This window comes from Capra hircus, unplaced genomic scaffold (genome assembly GCF_001704415.2).
Source record: "Capra hircus breed San Clemente unplaced genomic scaffold, ASM170441v1, whole genome shotgun sequence".
Taxonomy (NCBI): domain Eukaryota; kingdom Metazoa; phylum Chordata; class Mammalia; order Artiodactyla; family Bovidae; genus Capra; species Capra hircus.
Genome location: NW_017189585.1, coordinates 452,580 through 467,455, shown reverse-complemented (window position 1 = coordinate 467,455; position 14,876 = coordinate 452,580). Strand labels below are relative to the sequence as shown.

General features: G+C 40.7%; 1 protein-coding gene across 4 annotated transcripts in view; it reads left to right on the top strand.

The window, feature by feature from the left end:
- The first annotated feature begins 2,483 nt into the window (after positions 1-2,483).
- Positions 2,484-14,876, top strand: part of LOC108634550 (probable ubiquitin carboxyl-terminal hydrolase FAF-X) — a 142,706-nt gene continuing 130,313 nt past the window's right edge. For 2 of the 4 annotated variants that reach the window (XM_018044516.1, XM_018044515.1), the window contains exon 1: positions 2,484-2,892. The gene's annotated coding sequence lies outside the window, so the exon portion shown is untranslated. The remainder of the gene's footprint in view (positions 2,893-14,876) is intronic. The other 2 variants (XM_018044518.1, XM_018044517.1) reach the window with 1 other exon arrangement.

Here is a 14,876-nt window from a genome sequence, read left to right as displayed (position 1 = left end):
AGGTGGCCAAAGTACTGGAGTTTCAGCTTTAGCATCATTCCTTCCAAAGAAAGCCAGGGCTGATCTCCTTCAGAATGGACTGGTTGGATCTCCTTGCAGTCCAAGGGACTCTCAAGAGTTTTCTCCAACACCACAGTTCAAATGCATCCATTCTTTGGCGCTATCTATGTTGGTCATAACTTTTCTTCCAAAGAGTAAGTGTCTTTTAATTTCATGGCTGTAGTCACCATCTGCAGTGATTTTGGAGCCCCTCAAAATAAAGTCTGACACTGTTTCCACTGTTTCCCCATCTATTTCCCATGAAGTGATGGGACCGGATGCCATGATCTTCATTTTCTGAATGTTGAACTTTAAGCCAAATTTTTCACCCTCCTCTTTCACTTTCATCAAGAGGTTTTTTAGTTCCTCTTCACTTTTTGCCATAAGGGTGGTGTCATCTGCATATCTGAGGTTATTGATATTTCTCCCGGCAATCTTGATTCCAGCTTGTGCTTCTTCCAGCCCAGCGTTTCTCATGATGTACTCTGCATATAAGTTAAATAAGCAGGGATCTCCAAATCACAAGTGTTAACAATCACCATAATTGGCACACTTGCAATTGTATATAGATGGATGCTTGCAGACAGATCCAGAAGAGGAACAAATAATACTGAACTATATCAAAGCTAAGTGGGATAGTTAAAAACTATCCATAAAAACTTTTTTTAAAACATACAAAATTAATTAAGAAAATATATGCTATTAATAAAGGGCACAATTTACACGGTCACCTTAATACATTTCTCAAGAGATAACCAACAGGCTTTCATATTAGTCTCTCAAAGAGGTATTTCACTCAGGGGATCCTGCCAAATCGACAATTCTTTCTGACTCTGTGACACTGACTCTATAGTGGGTTTAGTTTAGCAGAGCTAGGAGGTCGAAACAAGTGGTGGCCAAAGTGAAGCCTCGGAGACTGTAGGCAAGGAATGCAAATCATTGAGCAGTCTCAGTATTTCATTAAAGTCCACAGTCTCTCTCGCATTTCGATTCTCGGGGAAAAAAACAAACAAACAAACGTGAGACTTAATAATGCATTCATCCGGGTTTGTTGGAAGAGGAGAAATTCACACTGCAACAAAACCTAGCGATGGAAGTGTGAATGTTACGGGTCACCACAGCCGGTTAAGCTCTGGAATTAACACCTTCTTCGAATTCTTTGGGAGTCACTGCCTTTCCTGTTCAGCCTACATACCTTGGGGTTTGACTCCCAATCTCAATACTGTATTTTTTTATTCTGGCCGCTTACCGATCCAGCTTTTCCGTTAAGACGCTCCAGAACGAAAGGGGTGGGATACTTGAGCCCCTCCGCGATGCCTGGAAGGGTAGGTCACACAGCCAGTCACCAGGCGGAGTGTGTTTAGTTAGTGAGTTTTACCACCACTTTTAACTTCAGCACAGGACGACTTCTTGCTGGGGCTAGAACTTCTTTCCAGTTCCAGTGGAATAAGGCCATTGCTGGAGGTCAGTTAGTTCAGTTGCTCAATCGTGTGCGACTGTTTGCGATCCCCTGGACTGCAGCACGTCAAGCCTCCCTATCCATCACTAACTCCCAGAGTTTACTCAAACTTATGTCCATTGAGTCAGTGATGCCATCCAGCCATCGCATCCTCTGTCGTCCCCTTCTCCTCCTGGCCCCAATCCCTTCCATCATCAGAGTCTTTTCCAATGAGTCAACTCTTGGCATGAGGTGGCCAAAGTATTGGTGTTTCAGCTTCAACAGCAGTCCTTCCAATGAACACGCAGGACTGATCTGCTTTAGAATGGACTGGTTGGATCTCCTTGCAGTCCAAAGGGCTCTCAAGGGTCTTCTCCAACACCATAGTTCAAAAGCATCCATCTTCAGCGCTCAGCTTTCTTTATAGTCCAACTCTCACTTCCATACATGAATACTGGAAAAACCATAGCCTTGACTAGACACACCTTTGTTGACAAAGTGATGTCTGCTTTTTAATATGCTGTCTATCCTGGTCATAACTTTTCTTCCAAGGAGCAAGAGTCTTTTAATTTCATCGGGGAGGGGAATGGGCTAAAGTAAGTTCCCGAGGATTGATCAGATATTAGGCAGGATTAGGCGGAGAAGGCAATGGCAACCCACTCCAGTACTCTTGCCTGGAAAATCCCATGGACGGAGAAGCCTGCTGGGCTGCAGTCCATGGGGTCGTGAAGAGTAGGGCACGACGGAGCGACTTCCCTTTCACTTTTCACTTTAACACATTGGAGAAGGAAATGGCAGCCCACTCCAGCGTTCTTGCCTGGAGGAGCCCAGGGACGGGGGAGCCTGGTGGGCTGCCGTCTATGGGGTCGCACAGAGTCGGACACGACTGAAGCGATTTAGCAGCAGCCGCAGGCAGGATAAGGAGGCGGAGTCGAGAGGGGGGACTTCGAGGGGGCGGAGCGGCGTGGCGCGGCGTCATATTGGAGGCTCCGACTGGCGCTGAGGCTGGTGGGAGTTTGCGCCGTCGCGGTTGCCGGTGGTTCGGCCGTTTTTTTTTGGCTTGCTGAATCCGCCATATTGAAGAGGGCCGGGGCAAGCGATTTCTGGAACTCCAGCGGCCTCGTATCCCGCCCTGAAGGGGTTTTGTGGAGCCCAGCCCCTTCAAGCGTCACTCAGCTCCCAGGCCTTTCAGGAGCTTGACTGCTTGTGTTGCCTTCTCCTTTACGGGAGACTACCGCGTTAGCGGCTCATTTTAGTATTGGTGTTGGCAGCTAGGACAGATTCGGGGTGAAGAGACCAGGCCCTAAAAGGTGAAACCGCAGCTGCGGGAGCACTAAGCGGACGTTAAACAGGAGAAACGGTCCACCTGGAGCCCATCTAACGACAGAGAAACGCCACCGCGCGGAAGAAAAGAGGTAAGAGGGCCGCAACGTGTGGAGTTGGGAGCAGGGCCTTTTTCCCTCAGGCTACAGGCCGGAGCTCGGCCGTGGCAGTTTTTTTTCCGGTACTGGGGGTTGAGCTTTGTATTTCCTTTCGCTGTCGCGTAGTTTGTTTTTGAGGTAAAAGGCCCTACATTAAACAGTGAGGAGCCACCCCTCCGCACCTCCTCAGGGATTCAGCGGCTGGAGCTTGTTAAGTATATCTTCGTCCTTTTGTTGGGGTGGGGGCTGTTAGGCCCTCTTTTGTCCACCACCACCCGGGTGGAGTGTCTCTAACCCGGCTAATGGGTGCGGATCCGGCGCTCTATAAAAGTGCCTGTGTTTTGAACTGTAAAGGAAAATGGCTCTTGTTTCTGTCTCCACCCCCCGTCCCCCCCCCGCCTTTTTTTTCCTCCGGTAAGCTTTTTTTTTTTTTCCTGTGCCGGGAGGCTAACCGCCCCACCTTCGGGAATTGTGGCACAATCCTCAGAGGAGATTGGTCTCCTCGTTGCACTTAACGGCAAACGCCGTCACTGAGACTGAGCGATTTGAAGTGGAGTTGGGCTCCAGCTCCGCATGTCTGTCAGATTTTGACGTTTGTGCACTTCCCGAATACTACACCAAAGTGATTATGGCTGAGGGTTAATGGAAGGTGTGGTGGTGAAGATAATCTGTTCCACATTTGCTTTTACCTTTTTCTTTCTTTGCTACAGAAGTAGTAGCTTCACTCAGTTTCTTAAGTAGTACAATTTCATTTTTGTTATGTGATCCATTACGTTTCAAATATTGAAAATTTTTCGTTATTATGAAATATTACAGTTCTGTAGCACATACTTACGAAATTCTGCTAAAATGTTACTTGAATATGCCACTGTGCACATTCTCCTACAGGTGTTTTAAGTAATGTAAGAGCTTTTTAAACCTTATTGAGCTTTAGCTTTTAGATGTGGATTAAATTTGCATTCTGTATTTTTTAAATGATATACGCCCTGTAACATTTTCTTACCAGGGAACGCAGGCATTCGTTCGTTAAAGCTGCATGACATTTGTGTACATAAAAAACAGTTTGGTGTGCTCTTAGGAAAGTTTTTTTTTTTTTCCCTAGTCTTATTAAAGATTATATCCTATAAGTAAGATTATATCCTGACAATAACTTTCGGTGCCTAGTTTAAATTTTCGTTCTGCTCATTCGGAAATTAAAGCGTGTAGCTTAAGTGTCTTACTATTTAGGAGCTATTTGCCGTAATTATTTCAAAGGACGCCTTTTTATATGTTATATTTGATAAATTTCAAGATACGTTACGTAGATTGTAACTATTTTTCTTAGATTTTTCCCATATATAAAATTTTAAGGTATATCATCTTGATATTTTAAATGTTATTCCTTTTTTTGGTTGGACTTAATCATATTGAATGTTTCTTATGAATTTAGAGAGAATTTCGGTGGCGACTGCATAACAGCAAAACATTAATTACATTTAAGACTAAGTTCTAAAGTAATTTTTTTAAGAGCAGATTTTACTGTAAATCATATTAGTGGGTAGAAGTGGGTCTTTTTTCTGGTTACCTTGAAATGCATTTTCAATATTAAAGTAAGATAAAGCAGTTTTCATGGATAATTTTTTTTTGATGCAGCTTACTGTGTTTGAAATTGGATATTTTTCAAGCGTTGGTGTGGGAACAATGTGGTTTTGGGTTGGCTAGTACCTAGGAGCAGAATTACTGGATTGTATTTAAATTTAAGATTAATTTAAACTGTACAATCTTGTTCCCCACAAGATTGCCCCATTTTACATTCTTACCAACAGTTTATGAGATTTCCAGTCCATTTTGACTAATTTTGATTTTCTGGTTATACTGATTCTAGTGGACTTGTGGTGGTATCTTACTGTGGTTAATTTGCATTTCCTACTGACTAGTCATATTGAGCATAATCTTACCTACTTGTTGGTTGTTTGTATATCTTTACTTGGAGAAATATCTATTTAAACTCTCATTAAAATTTTTTTTTTCTGTTTATATTGTATCTTTTTTCTGGTATGTGAATTGCAGTATTACTCTTAATCTGTGTTCTTTATGGTGTCTTTAGAAATACAGTAGTTTCTAATTGTCATTAAGTTCAGTTTATTAGTGTTTTTCTTTTTATCACTTTTCATGTCTAGCCACAGAATCTTTGCTTAGCTGAAGGTCATAAAGGTTCATATTTCTTATGGATTTTACAAAGTATTTATGTTTGGTCTGCTGTCCTTGTTAACTTTTGTGTATTGTGTGATTAAGGGATCCAAATTCATCTTTTGCATGTGGATATCCAGTTGATTTGTGGAAGGTTGTTCAAATATTTTTCTTTCACCCTCCGGTAGTCTTGGCACCTTTGTTGAAAATCATTTGACATATTAAAAAAGGTTTTATAAATAAGGGCTTATTTCTGAACTACACTTGATATGTTGATGTGTCTTGTGTATTCTCACAGTAGCATTGCATAAGTTATATTCTAATGACAGTGACAGTTAAATTGTTAAAAAAAATTGTGGTGGTGATGGTGGTTTAGTTGCTAAGTCATGTCATAAGAGTCATAAAACTCTTTTGTGACCCCATGGACTGTATCCCACCAGGTTCTTCTGTCTATGGGATTCCCCAGGGGCTCTTCCCAGCCCAGGAATTGAAGCTGCATTTCCTGCTTGACAGGCAGATTTTTACTCCTGGGCCATCTGAAAATCTCCAGTGGTATTAAGTACAGTTGTTGGGCAGCCATTGTGAGAGTGACACTTTAATATTGCCTTTGCATTTTACTTCTACCTTATGTTTACTGAATCTTGATGTATTTCCTTATTTCAGTACTCAAGAAATAAAACTTTAGCTTCCATTTTGCTCTGTTAGAAGTTGTGTCCTTAAAAACATTGATTATCAATATAGAGTCTGACAGTATTTGGGAAAGCTTTAACAGGGTTTTTGTGCTCTACCCTGATACCTTAAAAGCACTTGTGGAGCTTTTAAAATATCCTGGTAATTGTTTTTACACTCTGCTCCCAACTGCCTAGCAACAGCTCCCACTTAATTTGTCAACAGTTTGTTACTGTTTCTAAGCATGCAGTTTTAATTTTTTAGTGGGTTAGTTACTCAGTGTCTGACTCTTTGCAATCCCATGGACTGTACCTGCCAGGTTCCTCTGTCCGCTGGATTTTCCAGGCAAGAATACTGGAGTGGGTTGCCATTTTCTTCTCTTCTTATCCAGGGATTGAACCTGGCTCTTGTGCATTGCAAGAAGATTCTTTACCATTTGAAGCACAAACCATCATTTTTAAAGTTGTGTTTTGCATTTTAGGGCTTTACTTGTGGCTCAGTTGAAAGAATCCGTCTGCAGTGCAGGAGACCTGGGTTCGATTCCTGGGCTGGGAAGATCCCTTGGGGAAGGAAATGGGTACTCACTCCAGTATTGTGGCCTGGAGAATTCCATGGATTGTATATGGTCCATGGGGTCGCAAAGAGTCAGACAGGACTGAGCGACTTCACTTTTGCATTTTAATTATGTTAGTGCTATTTAACACTTAGTATGCATCATTTTATTAAGATTCTGTTCTTTCCACAGACCTGAAGATTAGTTCTGAGGTCAGCTAATGGTGATTCCATCTTTTGTACAAATTATTGTCATAGTATTCTATAATCATTGGTTTGTATTTTTCATGTTTAAACATTGAAACGTGACGATCAGAATAGACTCAGGTTTGATTAAAGTTTTTTTGGTAATATTGTTTTAAAGATTATTAGATTATTTCGGTACTGAGAAGTAGCCACAGAGATGTGTATTCAACAGAGTTTAAGTTCTCTTTTCCTGTGGCTCCCAACACATACAGAATATTTTAATTGGTGAGTTTATTTTAAAAAATGTTTGGATAACTTTATTTGTGAAGTCGCTCAGTCGTGGCCAGCTCTTTGCAACCCCATGGACTGTGGCCTACCCGGCTCCTCTGTCTGTGGGATTTTTCAGGCATAATATTGGAGTGGGTTGCCATTTCCTTCTCCAGGAGATCTTCCCGACCCAGGGATTGAACCCAGGTCTCCTGCATTGTAGGCAGACACTTCACTGTCTGAGCCACCAGGGAAGTCCCAATACATATATATATATATATATATATATATATATATATATATATATATATATATATACACTAGTATTTTATTTGTACGGCTGTGACAAGCCCTGGTTATGGCATGTGGGATGTAGTTCCCTGTCCAGGGATCAAGCCCAGGCTCCCTGTATTGAGAGCACAGTTTTAGCCACTGGATCACCAGGGAAGTCCAGAGTATGTTTTTTTAGTTATTTATTTTTTAATTTTTATTTTGTTAAATTTTTTATTTTTTTACTTTACAATACTGTACTAGTTTTGCCATACATTGACATGAATCCACCACAGGTGTACATGAGTTCCCAACCCTGAACCCCCCTCCCACCACCCTCCCCATATCATCTCTCTGGGTCATCCCAGTGCACCAGCCCCAAGCATCCTGTATCCTGTATCGAACCTAGACTAGTGATTCGTTTCTTACATGATAGTATACATGTTTCAATGCCATTCTGCCAATTCATCCCACCCTCTCTCTCTCCCACAGAGTCCAAAAGTCTGTTCTTTACATCTGTGTCTCTTTTGCAGTCTCGTATACAGTGTTATCATTACCATCTTTCTAAATTCCATATATATGTGTTAGTATACTGTATTGGTGTTTTTCTTTCTGGCTTACTTCACTCTGTATAATTGGCTCCAGTTTCATCCACCTCATTAGAACTGATTCAAATGTATTCTTTTTAATGGCTGAGTAATACTCCATTGTATATATGTACCACAGCTTCTTTACCCATTCGTCTGCTGATGGACAGATTATGTTTTTATTGTTGAGGAATTTTGTCGTTTTTGATGTAGTTTTTCAGGAACATTAAATAGTAGTCCTTTGTGTTCCAGGAAATGTATATAAAAATTTACTTGTAAAAATACATAGTTGTACACTGTCCTTAGATTTTTAGATGACAGCTCAGTTGTAAAGACTCCAAGGAAGACCCTGGTTTGATTCCTGGGTTGGGAAGATCCTCTGGAGAATGGATAGGCTGCCCACTCCACTGTTTTGGGTCTTCCCTTCTGGCTTAGCTGGTAAAGAATCCCCCTGCAGTGTGGAAAACCTGGGTTGGAAAGATACCCTGGAGAAGGGAAAGGCTACCCATTCCAGTTTTCTGGCCTGGAGAATTCCACAGTCCATAGAGTCTCAAAGAATTGGGCATGACTGAGTAACTCATTTTAGCCTAGAGTGGTACTCTTGAGATTCTGCATTTCTGATAAGTTCTCAGGTGGTGCTGAAGCTTCTGGTCTTAAAGGATACTCAGAGAGCCCTTGGCTTTGAGTATATTTCCAGTGTAGCCTACATTTTATTCTAAACACGCACAATGTGTATATTTGGGGTGCAAGTGTCTATTAAAGTTATGTTTATTGTTGACGATTGAAAAGTTTTGGACCCCATAAAAGAGAAGTAGAAGACAAAACAGTTGTGTGCAAATATTTTATCTCTGACAGCACCATGTAGAAACAATCATATAATTAGGTATTGTTTTGTGTTCACTTTTTAAAAATAAGTGAAAATACTGTAGTTAGTACTTACTTTGTCATTTAGAAAGTTATCTGTAAGTAGGATTATTCAGGCCTGTTAATAACTCCATTTTATAAATGTATTGTGATATAGTTAATCTTCCACTTGATGCCCTTTTTAGATTGTCTGCTGTTTCGGTTGCATATGCTGTGATCATTTTCGTTTTGGTAAAGACTTGAATATTACCTTGAATCAAAATTTTTGTTAGTTGCTGTGTATTTCAGTTTAATAAAATTTTCCTGTTTTTTCTCTATTTCGTTAAGGTTTTAGTGTTTAGGTATATACTATCTGCTCATTCCACCTGGAATATTCATAATCCTTGTCTCTATGTCAAATACTGCTGCTGCTTCCTCCCCCAAACTTCTCACTATACTGCTTAAAACACCCATGACGAAGTTAATTTTAACAGAACTTTCTGTTTCCAGCTCTTAAAAGCCTCACACATAACCAAAAAATTCTTTTGTATGCTCCATTTATTTTAACTCAGGTGTTTCCTTGTAAACTGGAGGTTTACAATTTTATAACTTCATTCTGTTCTTTTAGGGAGGATTTTTCTTGTTCTTAGAGCTAGTTATTTTTCATCTTCTGTGGCTGAGGTTTGCAGAATGGTTCACATATAACTAAAATAGCCTTTGATTCTTTCTCTTTTTTTCAATATTCACTTATTTGAGTCTTGTTAGTTTTTTGTTGCAGCGTGCGGAATTTTCAGTTTTGGCATGCCAACTCTCAGTTGTAACATGTAGGATCTATTTCCCTGACTAGGAATCAAACCAAGGATGTGTACATTGGGACCAATGAATCTTAGCCTTTGAACCACCATGGAAGTCCTCATCTCAGGTTTTTTAAAATATCTCTGTCCTTAATATTTTATTTCTCTGTCAGAGAGGTTTTCCCATTGTGAATTTAGTATCTGTTTCCACCTTTGATATGAGATTGATTTGAATCTAGTTTGAATGTAGTTTCCTCTTTTTACTTGAGGTAGTTGCCCAGACCTTTCTGTAAATAATTATAATCTGTATGTGATTGATATGTTTGTTATCCATAGCATATACAAGAATTGATTGAAACAGGATAAAAATAACTGATTATCTGAATGCTTTATGTAATTTAGGACTTAGTGGCTCAGATAGTAAAGTGTTGCCTATAAAGAGGGAGACCCAGGTTCAATCCCTGGGTTGGGCCGATCTCCTAGAGAAGGAAATGGCAACCCACTCCGGTATTCTTGCCTGGAAAATCCCATGGACGGAGAAGCCTGGTAGGCTACAGTCCATGAGGTCGCAAGAGTCAGACAGGACTGAGCGGCTTCACTTTCACTTTTCACTTTCATATAATTTAGTACAGCAGTAGTTTTCACTTTGGGCTAAGATGTTGAGTAATGTCTAGAAATACTTTAAAAAAATTTTTAGTTTATACTTTTTGACTGCCCTGAGTCTTTGTTGTATGTGGACATTCTCTGGTTGTGGTGAGCAGGGGACTACTCTGTAGTTGTGGTGCATGGGCTTTTCATTAAGGTGACTTCTCTTGTGGTGCTTGGGCTTAGTTGCTCAGCAGCTTGTGGGATCTTCCCAGACCAAGGATATAACTACTGTCCCCTGCATTACAAGGTGGATTCTTAACCACTGGGTCACCAGGGAAGTCCTCATAGTACTTTTGACTATAATGATCTGGGTGGTGAGAGGAATTGGCTTGGACTGGTTGGCAAGTTCAGTGGTTAGAGAACAGAGATGTTGCTAAGCATCTTGCAATTCACAAAATATTTCCAACCCCGAGAATTATTTGGTGTTTATAGTACTGAGATGCCTTGGTCTGCAGAGTTGTTTGGAATCATAGTTCTGTTAAGTTTGCATCCCCTTAGCTTGAGGGCTCTTGGTAGCTCAGATGGTAAAGCGTCTGCCTGCAATGCGGGAGACCCGGGTTCAATTCCTGGGTCGGGAATATCCCCTGGAGAAGGAAATGGCAACCCACTCCAGTACTCTTATCTGGAAAATTCCATGGACAGAGGACCCTTGTAGGCTACAGTCCATGGGGTTGCAAAGAGTCGGACACGACTGAGTGACTTTACTCACTCACTCATCTTGTGAGCTGGAGGTAGAGGGGCTCAGAGTTAGAGGAGACTAATGTAGTGGTGTCCACAGGTATATCCATTCCTTCTTAGGAGAGGGTGTTATCTGAGCCGTGGAAACTGCTTTAAATTGAATTGTTGTCGGCAAAGGATTAGTTTAGTAATCCTCAGTGCTGGCTTTGTGGAAATTATATTAGTGGAAAGAGAATCATGGGATGCTTTGCTGGCTTCCTTTCAGCTAATGGTGCTAGGCACCATTCAGTAGAACCCTGTTTTATCTTCCTTTTCTCTCCTGTGTTAACTCATCAAAGTAATATATTGACGGTTTACATTGGCAGCAAGGCAAGTAATGGGTTATTGTGACCTCTTACAGAATTGAGAAAGAAATATTATTTGCTACTAATTAGTTTACTGGTGCCAGGAATAAATTGCCTTTTCCCCCCTTTCTGGGTGTTCAAGCCATTCTGTGTCTTCTTAGGGAATCCAGTAAATGTGTAGTACAGATGCAGACTAGAGAGGAGGGAGGAGGTGGTGACTCATACAACACGGGGAGAATTTTGTGTTTAGAAATTTTCTTTGCTGCCTTTATCATTCAGTTGCTAAGTTGTATACAATTCTTTGCAATCTCTTGAACTGCAGCACACCAGGCTTCCTGTCTTTCACTATCTCCTGCAGTTTGCTTGAACTCATGTCTGTTAAGTCAGTGATGCCACCCAGCCACCTTATCCTGTCACTCCCTTCTCCTCTGGCCCTTAATGTTTCCAGCATCGAAGACTTTTCCAGTCAGCTGTTTGCATTACTTTTTGCAAAATATTCCAGTACTTTGAATTTTAGCATCAGTCCTTCCAGTGGATGTTCAGGGCTGATCCCCTTTAGAATTGACAGGTTTGATCTCCTTGCTGTCCTGCCTTAAAAGCGACTTTATTTCTTCAAATTTAAATCCATTTGTAGTAGCATGTTCTCTTACTTGCTAAATATTGTTGAATAACTGAATTTTTACTTATTAACATTTACACAGTGATTATTTAGACTCCCAGGGATTGTTGTTACATAATCTAAATTACTTTATCACATTGTTAATGAATTATCAATATATTATTGATTTAGTAAAAGTGAAGTCGCTTAGTCGTGTCTGACTCTTTGCAACCCCATGGACTGTAGCCTACCAGGCTCCTCTGTCCTTGGGATTTTCCAGGCAATAGTCCTGAAGTGGATTGCCTTTTCCTTCTCCAGGGGATCTTCCCAACCCAGGGATCGAACCCGGGTCTCCCACCTTGTAGACAGATGCTTTACCATCTGAGCCACCAGGGAAGTCCATATTATTGATTTACTGGTTAGTAAAGAATCTAAAGAAACAGTGCTATAGTATATGCCATTCAGAAATTTTTCTGTAATGTCTCTTGAGTGAAGTTCTTAGTGGTCTGGAGTGAAATTATATATTTTGAGATCAGCATATGTGACAAGTGGAGGGGGAGTTTGGTAGTTAATACAAGTATCCTTCTGTTTGTTAAGATATCTTGGGTTGCAGTACTAGTGGTTCAACCAGTTTGTGAGTTATTTAACCGTAAAATTAGAGACTTAAGAGACTTCCCTAGTGGTCCAGTGTTTAAGTTTCCGAGCTTCCACTGCAGGGAACATGGGTTTCGGTTCCTTATTTGGAAACTAAGATCCCAAATGCTTCAAGGTATGGGCAAGTAAAATAGACTCACTTTTTGCTATCTTGAAAGTGAAGTGACAGTCGGTCAGTTGTTTCTATCTTTTTGTGACCTCATGGACTGGAGTTCTCCAGGCCAGAATATTAGAATGGGATCTCCAGTAGATCTACCAGGAGATCTTCCCAACCCAGGGAAGTCCAGTAGATTTCCAGGAGATTTTCCCAACCCAAGGATTGAACCCAGGTCTCTTGCATTCCTGGCGATTCTTTACCAACTGAGCTATGATGGTTGCTATCTTATCTTACTATTACTCTCAAGTTGTATTTATTCCTTTAACATTATTGATAGTTCTGGCTCAGGCTATCTCTAGACATTGTACTCCGAGTGTCAGCAATGGTAGCAGTCTTCTACCTGAAGGCTTGACAGTTGGACCAATGACTTACTCATAGGACTGACTGTCGGTAGGGGCTATCAAATTCTTGCCTTGAGGATCTTTCTAGTGCTACTTCCTGTTCTGGAGCAAATAAAATGTTGGCTGCCTTGCTGAGAATACCTTTGCTGAGTGTGAAGAATATTAGTGGTGCTAAGAAGTAATCTGTTAAGAGAGATCTTAGTTTTTTCTCATTAAAAAGAGTAGAGACATACAGCGATTTGATTTTGTTGTACATCAGTTCAGTTTAGTTCAGTTGCTCAGTCGTGTCTGACTCTTTGTGGGTCATGAATTGCTGCACACCAGGCCTCCCAGTGCATCACTAACTCCCGGAGTTCACTCAGACTCACGTCCATCAAGTCAGTGATGCCATCCAGCCATCTCATCCTCTGTTGTCCCCTTCTCCTCCTGCTCCCAATCCCTCCCAGCATCAGAGTCTTTTCCAATGAGTCAACTCTTTGCATGAGGTGGCCAAAGTACTGGAGTTTCACCTTTAGCATCATTCCTTCCAAAGAACATCCAGGACTGATGATCTTCAGAATGGACTGGTTGGATCTGCTTGCAGTCCAAGGGACTCTCAAGAGTCTTCTCCAACACCACAGTTCAATTCTTCGGCGCTCAGCTTTCTTCACAGTCCAACTCTCACATCCATACATGACCACTGGAAAAACCATGGCCTTGACTAGACTTACCTTTGTTGGCAAATTAATGTCTCTGCTTTTGAATATGCTATCTAGATTGGTCATAACTTTCCTTAGAAGGAGTAAGCGTCTTTTAATTTCATGGCTGCAGTCACCATCTGCAGTGATTTTCGAGCCCCCAAAAATAAAGTCTGACACTTTGTTTTAGATAGTTGTGTGTAAAATTTTATGTTGATTCTTTGTTTTTTATCACTAAAAGAGAATTAGCAGAAGCTGCTTATTTTGAATGTTGGATTTCTTAACAGGTTAGCAGTTAACACTTTTTTGGTTTCATGCCCTTAACATTGTAAAAGGTTTTGAGAATCTTAGGAAGTTTTAGTTTCTCTGTGTTATCTCCTAATATTTACCATGTTTTAAAATTTAAGTTGTAGATTAAAATATTTTCAGTGTTCCATTTGAAACCCAGTTACATATTAATGAATATTATTGTGAAAGTGGAAATACATTATTTTCAAAGTGGAAAAATTTTAATAGCTATTTTGTAAGGGAGTATTACCTAGAGCCAGACATCCTGGAATGTGAAGTCAAGTGGACCTTAGAAAGCGTCACTATGAACAAAGCTAGTGGAAGTGATGGAATTCCAGTTGAGCTATTTCAGATCCTTAAAGATGATGCTATGAAAATGCTGCACGCAATATGCCAGCAAATTTGGAAAACTCAGCAGTGGCCGCAGGACTGGAAAAGGTCAGTTTACATTCCAATCCCAAAGAAAGGCAATGGCAAAGAATGCTCAAACTGCCGGACAATTGTAGTCATCTCACATGCTAATAAAGTAACGCTCAAAATTCTCCAAGCCAGGCTTCAGCAATACGTGAACCGTGAACTTCCAGATGTTCAAGCTGGTTTCAGAAAAGGCAGAGGAACCAGAGATCAAATTGCCAACATCCGCTGGATCATTGAAAAGGCAAGAGAGTTCCAGAAAAACACCCATTTCTGGTTTATTGACCATACCAAAGCCTCTGACTGTGTGGATTGCAATAAACTGTGGAAAATTCTGAAAGAGATGGGAATACCAGACCACCTGATCTGCCTCTTGAGTAACCTATATGCAGGTCAGGAAGCAACAGTTAGAACTGTACGTGGAACAACAGACTGGTTCCAAATAAGAAAAGGAGTAAGTCAAGGCTGTATATTGTCACCCTTTTTATTTAACTTACATGCAGAATACATCATGAGAAATCCTGGGCCAGAAGAAGCACAGCTGAAATCAAGATTGCCGGGAGAAATATCAGTAACCTCAGATAGGCAGATGACACTGCCCTTATGGCAGAAAGTGAAGAGGAACTAAAAAGCCTCTTGAGGAAAGTGAAAGTGGAAAGCGAAAGTTAGCTTAAAGAAAACAAAGATCATGATATCTAGTCCCATCACTTCATGGGAAATAGATGGGGAAACAGTTGAAACAGTGTCAGACTTTATTTTTCTGGGCTTCAAAATCACTGCAGGTGGTGATTGCAGCCATGAAATTAAAAGACGCTTTACTCCTCAAAGGAAAGTTGTGACCA